The following is a 15,857-nucleotide window of genomic DNA, read 5'->3' on the forward strand; positions in this document are numbered from 1 at the left end:
GAGTCACAGTTTTGCGCGTGCTCAGTGGAACAGGGGCTGAGCACTCCAAGGGGACGCTCAGGCCTTGGGGGGTTGGTGGGTGCCTGTCGCTAACCTGTACAGAGCGAGCGAGGCCTGCAGGGGGCTGGAAGGTCGGGCTTGTGCTGCCAGGGGTAGGTGGTGTCAGAGCTGACCAATGGCGGGCATGGACAAGGCTCCCCCAAAGGTGCCTCATATGCCTGCTGTGAATCGCTCAAATGGGCACACGTACCCTGCTCATTCCACCCTGTACCCCAGATACAACATGCACCAGGCATTCTACCAGGGCAAGGAGAACAAGCGCGTGACTGCCCTTCTGTTCCATTCCTGCTGCTTGCACAGAGCTAGGCTGCTGCAGTGGTTTTCAGTGTTTGCTACTTTGTTAAGTGTGTTTGGCATGTGAGTGGATCGGGGTGGGGGAGGGAGGGGAAAAGGGAGTCAGAAACAGTGCTTCTATATCGTGATGACAATTTTTCCCAACCTCGCGCTAAAAATTTCCCAAATCTGGTGAAAAATTCCCAGATAAAGTTTTTTATTTCAAAATCTCAAAGGAATGTAATGTGTTTTTAATAACTATATATTCTATCCAAATTGTTCTTATTCGTTCGAGATAGTTCACATTTATTATAATTTTTATATGTATAGACACGTTTTTCAATTTTAAACTTGTTACTTATACAGTAAATTATTTAATACATGAGGAGTAGGATTGAAATGATAGAAAACTATGTATTTTACACAAATTTCACTAAAGTATTACAATACAAAAGCATTAATAAGTACAGCATGTGCCCTGCAGTGTACTGTACATCAAAGTTACTTTGAAAAAATAAAAAGTAAACATATGATTATAAAATAAGATAAAGCAAACAGAACAAATAACACTCTTAGAGATTATAAGAATAAGGACAATTCTATATAAGTTTTATCCATTTTCTGACTCATGGTCTGAGTCGTCACTAGGAACATCATTACCATCATTAATATTTTTACTAGTTTATCACTGTCATTTTTACTGTACATATTTTTACAATGTAAATATAAGTGCTTAATAGTAATTATAAAATTAGAACATTTCTCTTGCTTTACTTTCAAAGCTGACCTTATAACTACACTAGAATTGAGAGTTTTGGTTGTCGTACAGTTTCTTTTTTTGGTTTTCATGTCAGTTACCATGGAAAAAATTACTTCACATGCTGCATTTGAATGCGGTAACGTGAAAATCTTTTTAGCCAGTTCAGATATATTTGCAAACATGAATTGACCTGAATAATCTAAATTCATTAACTTTCCATTTTTCTACAAGTTCCTCAGTCTCAGTTTGCACCAAAACATTGCTAATTATAGGAGTACATTTATCTTTCTTTAATGGTACAGCCTCAGCAATTTTGGAATCAGGGAAACATTTTTTTAACTAGCGACAGAGTCCTGTGGCCCTTTATAGAGTATAGACTAACAGACGTATGGGAAAGCTTATGCTCCAATACATCTGTTAGTCTATAAGGTGCCACAGGACCCTTTGTTGCTTTTTACAGATCCAGACTAACACGGCTACCCCTCTGATATTTTTTAACTACTTCAGTCAAGTGTTCCACAGATTGAATACTGACATTGTGTTCAGCAAAGTAACAGGCCATTCTCATCTCTGCATTTTTAACTTGCTCTTCACATTTTTGTGCTTTTTTTAATTTCACAAGCTAGTTTACTAAACATATCATCCGTTTTCTTTGTATTAGATATTGTCACAACCTTTTGTTTATGTTTTTTACCATTAGCGTGCTTATCTAACTCACTAGTACCTGCCTGGATTTTTACATCACAACATTTGCAATAAACTAAAAAACGATTGTTTTCTACTTTCTGCAGCCAGGCTTTGTATTTCCCTTCTTGAAGGCGTGAGTCTCGAAAGACTTTTTTGAAAGTAGATGGCTTCTCTTTTAGTGGAAGTTCACTCCGAGTCTTCAATACTCTGTCGGGGGTGCTATCCCATTGTTTTGGTTTCAACGTGGACGGATCTTTGTCTACTCCTGCAGTCCTCTTCTCGCCAGCCTTACCGGTCTCTTTATTCATTTTTTATGTTAGATAAAAAATGGAAAGAGATCTCTGAAATAATGGAATGCGATAATTAGTATAATGTATATTTCAATTTATATTTAAATCAAAGGGAACATATGATATATTATTACCCAGCACAGTAGGCGAAGATATTTAATATTTGCCTGGAGGAAGGTGCTGTTACAAACGTATGAACAGCCGAACGCTCTGGTCCACATTCTCTGTGCAACTGCAAGCACGAAATACAAAATTTTAGAGATTTAATGACAGATCAAGAAACTAATCATAACCAGTAAGTATTGCAATAGATTTAATTATTGGAAGAAACCTTCCCTAGAAGGTAAATTTCATAACCATCTCCTCATTACCCGCCAGCCAGCTGTTGCTGAGGTTGGTTTGTTGTGAGTGCATGTGCGCACTTGTCACTTCACAGGTGCTGTCATGATATAGTAGGTTGAAGCACCACCAATCAGAGAGCAGCACAGCCTGATTATGAAAATCACGTGACAAATATTCACCAATCGAAGAACGCATTTTGAGGGAAATTTAAAAGAAGCGCATATATTTTACTTTTTATGAAAACTTCCCAGGATTTTTGAGATTTGGAAAGTCTTTTACTTTTTATGAAATTTTCCCAGGATTATTGAGGTTTTGAATGAAAATTCCCAATTTCCCAAATTGAAACATTTTACTCAAAAATTCCCAGATTTTGGGAAATTTCCCAGGATATAGAAGCACTGATTCCGTCTCACACAGAGGACGGGACCCCCCTGGCCTCCTGACTCCCTGATTAGCCTGCCCACCCTGTCAATCAGGCTGACCTGGAGCATTGGCCTCTCCCTGTTGCCCCCTGGGGACTGTCAGTCTCAGGGTCCTGATTTCCCATTGACCCCTCCCCTTCCTTTTGGTACTGGGAGCTAGCCAACCAAACCCCCCACTGAGGGGGAAACTTGTACCCCCAAAGGGAGCAATGCACCCCCAACTTCCTTAATGTGGTGTGACTCAGCCACTGCAGGAGGGTTTATTCGATGTCTGGAAGACAGCGTAGAGAGTCCTTGGTTGGAACAGAAAGTTACAGCGCGGTCCATCCGCGTCAGCCGAGAGCCCTTTGACCCCTTTGCTGTCCCAGTTCAGGAGCGTGTCCCCGATTCCAGCAGCCCCACACGTAACAACCCCCAACCTGACTCCTCTTCAGCCCTTTGTTTTTGTTCCTGGGCAAACCTTGTCCCCTGGCCTTCCTCCTCAGCCCTTTGTTCTCCAGCTAATCACATCCCACTGGCTTCCTGCAGAGGGTGGGCCATCCATGGTCGTTAGTTGCTAGGTGCCAAATGTCTGGGCAATTGGAGTGGCCATTTTCTTCTGGGGATCTCCATGGGCATGGGGCCCCAGAGCCCAGGCATCGGCCACACCTGTATCTCTGGGTCTCTACAACGGGTAAACAACCTTTTCCCGCCACCTATTTAACCATGCTGCACATGGGGAAACTGAGGCACATAGTATTCATACAAAATAGTACAGAAAATTCCCACTCTGTCACAGTTCCTCACCTCCCCCAGCCTGTGCCTGGGACGGAGAGGCCCTTCTTTGCCCACCTGCTCTCCCAATCTGTGCCCAGGGCAGAGAGGCCCTTCTTTGCCCCTTCTCCTCCACTCCCACCAGTCTCTGCCCCTGCTCGCCCAAGGATTGCAGTGGCTCTTCACTTTTCCAAACGACTGCACCCCTTTCAGGAGTCTGATTTACATACCCCAAGTTACACCTCACTTAAAAACTATTCGTTTACAAAACCAGAGAGAAAAATACAGACGTGTCACACAGCCACTATTACTGAAATATTGCTGCCTTTCTCATTGTCACCATATCATTACAAAATAAATCAGCTGGAAAGATCCATGTCAGTGTATACTCTATAGAGCAGTAATGAACAAGTCACTGTCTGAAATTTTAGTTTGTACTGACGTCACTAGTGCTTTTATGTAGCCTGTTGTAAAACTAGGCAAATAGCTAGATGAGCAGAGGCGGATTAGCAAAACCAACGAGGAGTCCTTGTGGCAAGTTAGAGACTAACTAATTTATTATGTATTTGGGCTGATACAGACTAACACGGCTACCACTCTGAAACCTGTCACCATGAGAGGCGGGACCCTCTTCCCCCCCCCCCAGTGCTTCTGCCCCTTGTCCAGTCAAGAAGCAGTATGCTAATAAGGTGTATGAGCACATCCGTGGTGGTAGTTTCCTTCTCCTTGTAGCTGGCTTTTTCGCGCGCTTTTTGTGGCACTAGCAATGGGGGAAGACATGATGTGTGTGAAGTGGGGAGTTCGGGCTCCCCCCTCAGCTAATGCACGGAGAGGGAGAGGGGGAGCAGGGACCTGCCTTGCAAGGGGTGCTGCAGCTAAGGAGTCCCTGGAGAAGGTAAGCTGTGATCTTCCTACAGAGCAGTGCCCTGGGAAATTGACTCCCACCCCTGCTCTGCAATGGAGGGACTGGGATTAGGGTGGAGAGGGGAGGTTATTCTGAAGATCCCAGTGTCATAGCAGCCCTGTTATTATTTTTACAGCCCCCCAAAGCAGGGTGGAGCGCCTTACAGTGGTTGGGTGTGTGCAAGACAGGAAATCCCTTTGCAAAGGATTCCTTTGCTCCTCTCCGTGTTCTGCTTTGCAGTGTACATCTCCTGTGCTCCTGTCCTTTGTGGTTAACTCTCCCCTTCAGGCAGAGGTGAGAACTTTTCATAAAAAGTCGGGTTGGTTTTTTTTGTTCTGCTACACAGACTCGGTGCTGGTGAGGGGGGATGTGTTGCCTCATAAAGGTGCCCCTGGGGGTATTTAGTTTTCCCAGATTACTGGCCGGGGGCTTGAGACGGTTCTGTTTTGAGTTGTTAAGGGGAGCCCCTGGATACTGAACCACACCCTTGTTGCTGCCGACACCACGTGGCAGAGGGGTTACATAATTACAGCCCAAATCCCTCCCCCAGAGCAAAATTTTCCCTCAAAAAAAGTTGAACATGTGTAACGAGGCTGGTTCTGGTGGGACCCAATTGAGAGTGTCAATTCAGGACAAATTGCTTAGAGCAGGGCAGTTACAGCCCAAGGCTGGGGTTTCTATGCACACCAAGGCAAACCAAACCAGCCAAACAGAGAAGACTTCGGTTTTACCGCACTGGTTAACCATAAGTCATACAAACAATTCCCTTAGACACTCCAGTTTCCCAGTATCACCACCAGTGCCACTCGTTATGGGGACAAATGGTTATGAAAACCAATACCCCAGTAAAAGAAAAAAGGTTCTCCCGATCCCAAAGGACCAAGCCCCAGACCCAAGTCAATATACAAACCAGATCTTATCCACAAATCATGCTGTTGCCAATCCTTTAGAATCTAAAATCAAAAGGTTTACTCATAAAAGGAAAAAGATAGAGATGAGAGCTAGAATTGGTTAAACTGAATCAATTACATACAGTAATGGCAAAGTTCTTGGTTCAGGCTTCCAGCAGTGATAGAATAAACTGCAGGTTCAACTCAAGTCTCTGGAACATCCCCAGCTGGGATGCGTCCTCAGTCCTTTGTGTAGAGCTTCCATTTGTAGTAAAGTTCCTTCAGAGGTAAGAAGCAGGATTGAAGACAAGATGGAGAAGGTGCAGCAGCTTTTTCTAGTCTCTTGCCATGTGGCCTCTGCTTTCTTTGTTCCAAAGAGAACCTGTCCATGAAAAGCCTTAGGGCATGGCTCCACTTGCAGATATAGAGCGCTGTGAGTTAAATCAGCCTTCAGAGAGTGCAATAGGGAAAGCGCTGCAGTCTGTCCACACTGACAGCGGCTTGCGCACTGGCGTGGCCACATTTGCGGCACTAGCAGCGGCATTGGGAGCGGTGCATTATGGGCAGCTATCCCAGCATGCAAGTGACTGCAATGTGCTTTTCAAAAGGGGGGATGGAACATGACAGGGAGTGTTTTGTGTGTATGTGGGGGGAGAGAGAGAGTGGGTTTTGGGGGGAGGGGAGACCTGAGAGCATGTCAGCATGCTATCTTGTAAGTTCAGAGAGCAGCAGACCCCCCCCCCCCGCCTCTCTCTCTCACACACACACAGCATTCCACAGTAACGGCTTGCACGCCAGCTGTCAGAAACGGAGCTTCGAAAGGGCATTTCTGCATTCCTACAGGAGTTCAAAACAATGACCAGAGTGGCCACTTGACTTAAGGGGATTATGGGACATTTCCGGAGGCCAATCAGAGCGCAGTAATGCAACACCTCATCCACACTTACGCCCAGGCATTGCAGCCAAGGTGCAGCAAACGTTATTCCTCTCGCCGAGGTGGAGTACCAGTAGCGCTTTAGCAGTGGAGTCAAAGTGCTTTACATGCCTTGCCAGTGTGGACGGGGAGTGAGGTAGGGCGCCCTGGGCTCCTTTATTGTACTGTAACTCGCAAGTGTAGCTAAGCCTTTAGAGTTCTGTCCATAGGCATGTCCCTGAATGCCTTGCTGAGTCACAAGGTGTATCTGCCTTCTCTCAATGTGTCAATTGTATAGCTGACACCAACTTGTCTGGGGTATCACCCAGAAGCACAGCACAAGTTTGAACTAAAGACAGTATAGAGCCAATACCTATAACTTTAAATACAAAATGATACAGGACTCCTCACTTAAAGTTGTCCCAGTTAACATTGTTTTGATGTTAAGTTGCTGATCAATTAGGGAACATGCTCGTTTAAAGTTGCGCAATGCTCCCTTCTCACGTTGTTTGGCAGCCGCCTGCTTTGTCCACTGCTTGCAGGAAGAGCAGCCCTTTGCAGCTAGCTGGTGAGGGCTTGGAACCAGAGTGGACCGGCAGCCCCCCTACTAGCTCCCCCATCAGCTCCCCCCTCCCCTAAGTTCCCTCTGCAGCAGCTGCCCAGCAGGCCATCAATTGCAGCTGTCCCTGCCCCCACTGCCATGTGCTGCTCCTGCCCTCTGCCTTGGAGCTGCTCCCCAAGACTCCTGCTTACTGTAAGGGGGGGGGAGGAGGGGGAAAGAGGGGGGCTAATGTCAGGGTGTCTCCCCCTGCCCCTGCACCCCACTTACCCCATCTTCCATAGAGCAGGGGGAACACACGGAGGGAGCTTCTAGGCAGTAGCTGCGGTGTCAGGTCTCAGCAAGCTGATGTAATTAACAAGGCAGGTTACTTAAGCCTGGGGTCAGCTACTTAAAGGGGAATTTTTTTAAATTTTAAATTTAAAGCACATTTTTTCTCTCACACACAGGGTGTGTCTCTCTGTCTCTGTCTGCCCTCCCTCCTTTCCTGCTGCCCTGTACAGTGTGAAAGTTAACCCTTGAAGGCTCAGTCAATTGCTAGTTCATTTAGCAGTAAGGCATTCCCTGGGAAATATCCCACCCTCTGACTTCACCACCGCAACCAAGCTTCACAGTCATCATCACTGTCTACAGTATTACATTGTTTGTTTGAAACTTATACTCTGTGTGTGTGTGTATGTATATATATATACACACACACACACACACTATATATATATATATATATATAAAAATATAGTTTTTTGTCTGGTGAAAAAAAATTCCCTGGAACCTAACCCCCTCATTTACGTTAATTCTTATGGGGAAATTGGTTTCGCTTAACATCGTTTCACTTAAAGTCGCATTTTTCAGAAACATAACTACAGTGTTAAGGGAGGAGTTCCTATACATGCATACAGATAGCACAATCATAACCAGCAAACCATAACCTTGTCTTAGACACCTTATTTGACCCCTTTTATACAAGATTTGGTGCCACTACAGGACTTTGCTTGCAACAATGAACTATATGGTCCCAGTTCATGTCAATAACATCACACCCCCAACGCAAAATTGATGCAGGAAGGGATGACACAAACATCACTGACTGCATCCCAAAAACTCCCCATCCTTGGTTCTGTCTTACTACAGCAAGTATTGGGTTAGAAGACGTACCAGTGTATAACAGAAATGGTTTATCAAAGTCATGTTCAACAACATGATTGAATCTCTTTACAAACTTAAGGTAAAACTTGGTTAGAATAACAGTGGATAGGATCTGCTCTTGCAGCATGGTTCCTGTATGTCTCATGTGATCTTGCCCAGAGCTAAAGAAAACAGCTACTTTATCCATACAAGCTCTGGCAAATGTTTGGAACCCAGTTAACATCAAATGAATGTAGATATTAATGTCATTCATAGTACAGGAATCTTGGCATTTAGCCATGAAAGCAATAGGGTAGTGTGCCTCAGTTTCCCTTTTCATACAGCACATCAGAACTGGAATGTCTTTTCTCCTGTGAAAAGTTCCAAGACTGTTTTTAGGCATTAACTGTGCAACATCAGTATAACACGGACTTTTAACATAAAGTGTGTTCTCGTGTATTCCTTTTAACATGTTCAAGGGTTTTTTCCAAAGATTAGGCACATTGTACATTTTTACAGTTCTTGGTAATAGCAACACATTAGTTACAAAAATGACCATTAGCAATAACAACAAATCCATTGCAAGTGTCCATTTACAATCATCTTTGTCGTGCCACACCTTTGGCCCAATACCATTGGGATTTTGGCATTTTAGGCAAATGTGGCCTTCCTTTGCAAAATCAAGTTTTCTTTCTCCTCCTCGTCCTGAAGGATCAAACCCGGATTTTTCTTGCTTAACAGAATTCACTGGCTGATGGGGTGGGCTCGCTGTGCTAACAGCTATTAGCAAGTCTTTCTTTTCCTGGTCAGCCAGGTAATTTGCATTACCACAGTCAGGAACCAGTTCACCAGTTTTCAGGTTCTTAACTGCTACCAATTCCAAGGCTGGACTTTGTCTTAAAGAGATACCATCCATTTTTACTAGCAAGCTAGACTTAAAGTTTTGTTGTCCTTAGGGTGACCAGATGTCCCGATTTTATCGGGACTGTCCCGATATTTCCTTGTTTGTCCCGCGTCCCGACCGACATGCGGTCGGGACACTGGACAAACAAGGAAATGCCCCGGAGCCTAGAGCCCAGAAGTGCTCGCGCTCCCCCCCCCCGCCCCGCCCCCGCCCCCACCTCCCCCGATTGGCTCCCTCCCTGAATCCCCGCCTCTTCCCCGGGCTCACCATTCCCCCTCCCTCCACAAGTGCTGGAGGGAGGCCCGGGAGACTCAGGGGAAGCGCGGGGCCGGGGTGAGTAACAGTCCGGCCTGGCCCCGAGCAGGCAGGACTCAGTTGGGTGGTTGGGAGAGGAGGGGGGCGGCCCGTGGGGCCAGGCGGCGACTGTTGTTGTCCCCCCGGGCAGCGGGACTCGGGAGCAGCCGCTGCTGCAGCTCCCACTGCCGCGTGGGAGGAAGCGGCCATGGCGCTCCGTGGCTGCGGCGCCTCCGAACCCCCCGAGCCGGGGCCTGCTGCGGGGACCCAGCAGCGCGTACGCTGGGCCCAGCCCCTGGCCAGTCGCGTCTGGGCTGCTGCCCAGCTGGTGCAATCCCGCGGCGGCCCCGGGGCGGAGGCATCGGCAGCCCAGCCCCGTTCGTTCCCCTGCGGGACGGGGGGGCTGGGGCCTGCTGCCCCCACTCCGGGGCCACCGCGGGATAGCACCAGCTGGGCAGCAGCCCAGACGCGACTGGCCAGGGGCTGGGCCCAGCGTGCGCGCTGCTGGGTCCCCGCAGCAGGCCCCGGCTCGGGGGGTTCGGGCCCGGGCGCCAGAGCTGCAGCCGCGGAGCGCCATGGCCGCTTCCTCCCCCCGCGGCAGTGGGAGCTGCAGCAGCGGCTGCTCCCGAGTCCCGCTGCCCGGGGGGGAGAACAGCCGCCGCCTGGCCCCGCGGGCCGCCCCCCTCCTCGCCGTACCACCCAACTGAGTCCTGCTTGCTCGGGGCCAGGCCGGACTGTTACTCACCCTGACCCCGCGCTTCCCCTGCGTCTCCCGGGCCTCCCTCCAGTGCTTGCGGAGGAAGGGGTTTTTTTTTGGCCCCGCCACGCCCCCCCCGCATCACCCCCCCCCCCCCACGTCCCAATATTTGTCTTGGGTGATCTGGTCACCCTAGTTGTCCTTCCCTTACCAACCTCTGCTCCCACATGGAATCAGACGTTAAGTTTACTGAGAGATGACAAGTCATATCCAAAATGTGTAGAGATGAGAGTATACCTGCCCTCCCCTGCATTCTCAAGAGATTAACTGCCCAGCTGCTCTGCTCTGCAGACTCAGCTACCCAGTCTTCCCTCTGAACCTGAGACACAGACTGTTCACTCACAGAATCAGCATGGAGACATTCCTCTCTCAACAACCTTGTCTCCCCAACAAGCTGGCCAAACCCAGCCACTGGATTATAGGGCTGTTCAACGTTTTTACCAGCTTTTACTCCAACTGAGACCTTCTCAAAGCGATCCACACTGGATCTTTCAAATGGAAAGTCAGTAGATCCATTCACAACAGAAAATTTCTGGCTGCTAGGAATTGAAACTTCCTTGATTAACTTACTTTCACACCCTTCAGTTGCAGCAAACTGCTTGCACAAATTACCATGAGGATTCCTTTCTCTAGGAGCTTCTTTAAGCCACAATTCATCCCTCACAGAAATTCTGCCCTTACCCTCTTCACCTTCAACCCCCACTGCTCTAAAGAAACACTTTCCCAAGACCTCTTGCTGGGTCTCACTTACATCCAGGACTACCTCTGGCCCATCAGGCAGATTCCTACACAAACCCCATTCAGGCAAACTCATAGATTTTATAGTCAAAAGATCAGAAGCATTCTCCTTCCCTTTGCCGCACACAAGTTCAGGAATTTTGTCCTTCTTGCTACAAGTTTTCAAACTGTCAGTAGGTAACACAATTAAATCACCTTTATGCTCTTCTTGTGCCCTGGCTAGGATATTACCCTGATTAGACCGAGTTGCTATGTCCTTTTCCAACCACACACGAGCAACAGGCAAAATACAAGCACCAGAATTGTCTGGTCTCTGGGATTTTGCTAAGACATTAACTGGATGCAACCTAGTTACAGTGCCATTCTCCCCAGCAGACACAGACTTAGGACCATTCCCCTCCTGGGCTTTAGTTGAATTCAGAACCAACTTTGAGACAACTGCACTATTCTCAACTATCACAGGCCGAAAGGCACCTTCTGTCTGCTCCACAGACAAAGAAGAGCCGGAGACACCTTCTCCTTTACCAGACACACAGCTTGGGATTTCATTTCCCTTGTCCCAGCACACAGGGCTGTTCACAGACAACTGCTTGGAGCCCGAGGTAGCTCCCTCCATAGGCAAGTCACTAGCCCTGACAGAGACAGGCACATTTCCTTCACTGTCACACTTCTCCACACAGATAACAGGTAAGGTATAGGGACACTCATCTTTCACTATCCTTGCCTTCCCAAACTGCTGACTAGAAAAAGCCATCAGCTCACCGCTTATGGTTACCCTATTTGAACATTCAAAAAAGAGGACACCATGGGGGGTGTCGGCCCCACCCACAGTCCACCCCCGCTAGTCCCCAACCCTGACCCAGGTCCCCCTCAGCCCTGCCACCGCACCCCTCCTCACCCCCTGGCCCGCCGCTGGCTTGCTGCATCCCTCCTCAGTCCCCCACCCACCGCTCACCTCCTCCCACCTGCCACTCACTTCCTCACTCCCCTGCCAGAAACCCCCATGCCTGCTGCAAGAACCCTCGCCTGCCGCTGGCTCACCGCTCCTTGCCTCCTCACCCCCGCCTGCCCACCCGCCGCTGGCTCCCTCGCCGCTCACCTCTTCAACCCCAGCTGCCCCACTGCTGGCCTCTTCACACACCCCCTGCTCACCCCTCATCTACTCAACCCCCACTGCTCACCCCTCGCATCTTCACCCCACTGCCCACCGCTGGCCTTTTCACACACACACCCACTCACCTACTCAACCCCGCTGCTCACCCCTCGCCTCTTCAGCCCGCCCCGCTCGCCTACTCACCCCTCCTGCCGCAGGTCCCTCTGGCTCCTAGGATCAGGGGCAGCCGAGGGGTCGCCACGTGCTGCGCCTGCCACAAGTGCAAGCTACATGGCTCCCATTGGCAGGGAAAAGCGCCAATGGGAGCTACCGGAGCTGCGGAGTGGGGCTTGCAGGCACTGGCAGTGCGCAGAGAACCCTCCGTCCCCCCTCCCCCCCGACCTGACCCTAAGAGTCAGAGGGACCTGCCGGGCGGTGAGGTGGGGAGTCCTGGTGGTGCTTACCTGGGAGGGGCTCCCGGGAAGCATCTGACAGGTCCCTCTGGCTCCTAGGGTTGGGTCGGGTCGGGGGGGCGGAGGGCTCTCTGCCCGCTGCCGGTGCCTGCTAGCCCCACCCCCGCAGCTCTGATTGGGCAGGAGGGAGCCAGTGCAGCACGCGGAGACCCCTCCGCCTCTGTGCCTAGGGGCCGTCCACACTGCAGGCTCCTGCTGGCCAGCGGGTGCCGGGAGCTGCCCCAGGAAGTGCCACCAGCCCCGGGACTTTGCACTTAGGGTTACCACACGTTCGTATTTTCCCAGACGTTTTTAGATATTTTAAAGTTCCTCCCGGACAGTGATTTAAAAATTAAAAAGCCGGACATGTCCAGGAAAATACGGACGTATGGTAACCCTAGGCTGCTCTTCTCACTACACTGAGCTACTGCCAGCAAATCACAGTTACCCTTTGCAGGTTCACTTTTATAAGCTGTACTAGCCAACAATGTTTCACCCTTTCTTTCCTCAGTCAGGGCTCTAACCTGACCATCCACTTTAATCTGCTCCAGAGAAACATTTTCCTGACCCAGGAGATCTCTCTGTGCTTGATCTCATTCCAGATTCACTTCTGAGACATTAGACAGATGTAGCCCAGTGGGGCGGCTTACCTGTATTATATTTATTGCTTTGTTATTTTGCTTTATTATATTTAATAGTAATGCAAGAAACCTACAGGCTTTTATCCTGTAAGATTTGTCTTTAGTAAATAGTGTGAGGCTTAAGGCCTATAACCTTTGGCATAAATAAACTTAAGTAACTTATAAGTTATAGAAAATGAAAAGTGGCATGCCAGAGGGGGGATTTTGTCCAACATACTAATATCAGCCACCCACAGAACATAGCTAACACTAGCACAAAACATCGCTAACACCAACATCCGGAAGGTTCCGGACAAAACCTCCGACCGCAAAGGTGCTATAACAGCAAATTGACATGTGTGCGAATAGGGTAACACCATACAAATACTAACCTATAAAAAAACAAACACCTTAACGGGAGGAAATACAAATAAAAACCTCTATTAAATAGGCATTGGTCATGGCGGCGTCAGCGTAACCTACTATAAAAGTAACACCCCAGGGGCAGCCGATAGGCTGAAGAGATGTAGACCTTAAAAGGGGCCAAAATAATGGCCACCAAAAAATAAAATAAAAACAATAATGGTAATAAAAAAAATAATGGTTAAGTATAAAAAATAAAGGTGTAAGTATAAACATCCAAATGTACTTTCTGTATTATCTCTATTTGTCTTGTTAAGTTTAAATGTGTGTATAACTTTGCTAAATTATTAATAAAGTATATATTTGTGTATATATATAAAGTTCCTATAGTGTAAGTGGTGCACCTGTGCACATCAGGGTTCCCAAATTATATAATAATTTTACAATAATCTTGTGACGGGTTGGATCACAGAAACCCCCTTGGGAGCTGCCACCTGACATGCAAAGACTACCCCTGCTTCTATTTTCCCTGCCAGCTCAGGACTCCAGCACCCTGTCTTGCTGAGCCAGACACTCCCGTCTGCTCCAACATAGACCCAGGGTCTGAATCACTTGCCCCAAAGCTGCAAGTTTACCTGAAAACAGCTCACAGAAGTGTGCTTGTCTTTAGCACTCAGATGCCCAACTCCCAATGGGGTCTAAACCCAGATAAATCCGTTTTACCCTGTATAAAACTTATGCAGGGCAAACTCATAAATTGTTCGCCCTCTATAACACTGATAGAGAGAGATGCACAGTTGTTTGCTCCCCCAGGTATTAATACATACTCTGAGTAAATTACTAAATAAAAAGTGATTTTATTAAATACAGACAGTAGGATTTAAGTGGTTCAAAGTAGTAACAGACAGAACAAAGTAAGTCACCAAGCAAAATAAAATAAAATGCGCAAATCTATGTCTAATCAAACTAAATACAGATAATCTCACCCTCAGAGATGCTTCAGTAAGTTTTCTCTCAGACTGGACACCTTCCAGGCCTGGGCACAATTCTTTCCCCTGGTACAGCTCTTATTGCAGTTCAGGTGGTAGCTAGGGGATTCTTCATGATGGCTCCTCTCTCCCCTTTGTTCTCTTCCACCCCTTTATATATCTTTTGCAGAAGGCGGGAACCCTTTGTCCCTCTGGGTTTCCACACCCCCCTCACTGGAAAAGCACCAGGTTAAAGATGGATTCCAGTTCAGGTGACATATCACATGTTACTGCAAGACTTCATTGCCCACTTGCCACCACACACATATACAGGAAGACTAACAGGTAAACGCAGCCATCTGCAGACAATGGTCCTTGTTAATGGGTTTCAGAGTAGCAGCCGTGTTAGTCTGTATCCGCAAAAAGAAGAACAGGAGTACTTGTGGCACCTTAGAGACTAACAAATTTATTAGAGCATAAGCTTTCGTGGACTACAGCCCACTTCTTCGGATGCATAGGGCTGTAGTCCACGAAAGCTTATGCTCTAATAAATTTGTTAGTCTCTAAGGTGCCACAAGTACTCCTGTTCTTCTTGTTAATGGGAGTCATCAAGATTCCAAACCATCATTAATGGCCCACACTTTACATAATTACAATAGGCCCTCAGAGTTATATTTCATATTTCTAGTTTTAGATACAAGAGTGGTACATTTCTACAAATAGGATGATCACACTCAGTAGATTATGAGCTTTGTAATGATACCTTACAAGAGACCTTTTGCACGAAGCATATCCCAGTTGCATTATATTCACTTATTATCAAATCTTTATAAAACTATCCCAGTTACATTATATTCACTTATTATCATGTTTTTATAAAACCATATAGACTGCACGTCACAAATCTAACTGGGCCTAATTTTAAAACAAAAAACCTGTTAATCCTCAAGTTACAATTATATATACCCAACTTTGGGTCAGGCTACAGTTAGCCCCCCAGATGGGACCTCGAGGGGCGCACAGAGGGTAACCTCCCTACCCGGGATAGGTAACTCACCTTTGAAAATTCTAAATTAGAATCTAAATGAAGAATCCAGGCAACCTCTGAGTCAGAAGTTGGTGCCCGTCAGAAACACTATAACTCAGCAGGGAACTCCCGCTTTTTCCACTCAGCTGTTGTTCCTCTTTTCTGGTTCTTTGCCTTTAGTCTATTATGTCTGCTTTTCTTAAGTAAGGAAGGGACAAACATCAAAGAAAGGTGCACTGAACTCAAGTTTTAATCATCAGGCATGCCAGGAGCAGGATGCAAGTGGGGTGATGTGGGACATCAGCCTGGTTGCACTCCTCATTGTATATATTTGAGTAGTCAATGGGGTTAGAATCTTGCAAGAATCTCTTATACACGTGTTAAGGGGGCTTTGGGAGTAATCAGTAATTGTTAAAATAGCAGTAGCAGCACAGTGTACGGTGACCCACACTTTGAGGTGGCTGGAGAGTTAACTAATTGCCCCCAAGAGGCCGCAGTACCTGAAAACTTAGTATGGTTCAAGCTGCCTTAATGTCAGTCCCCTCAGCTCTCTTGTGCTGAGCCAAGATCCCTCGCTGACCAGCTTTCCCCTTGCTGTTTAGTAGGTCCGACTAGGTCATTGGCCTCTTGGGGCTGGTCCACACTAACCCCCCAGTTCGAACT

At 47.5% G+C, this 15,857-nt stretch overlaps 1 protein-coding gene across 1 annotated transcript in view; it reads left to right on the plus strand.

The window, feature by feature from the left end:
* The first annotated feature begins 4,322 nt into the window (after nucleotides 1-4,322).
* LOC135974934 (C-type lectin domain family 2 member D-like) overlaps nucleotides 4,323-15,857 on the plus strand; it is a 34,558-nt gene continuing 23,023 nt past the window's right edge. Inside the window, exon 1 of the mRNA XM_065564279.1 lies at nucleotides 4,323-4,482. The gene's annotated coding sequence lies outside the window, so the exon portion shown is untranslated. The remainder of the gene's footprint in view (nucleotides 4,483-15,857) is intronic.

The sequence above is a fragment of the Chrysemys picta genome, chromosome 12 (genome assembly GCF_011386835.1).
Source record: "Chrysemys picta bellii isolate R12L10 chromosome 12, ASM1138683v2, whole genome shotgun sequence".
Lineage (NCBI taxonomy): Eukaryota > Metazoa > Chordata > Testudines > Emydidae > Chrysemys > Chrysemys picta.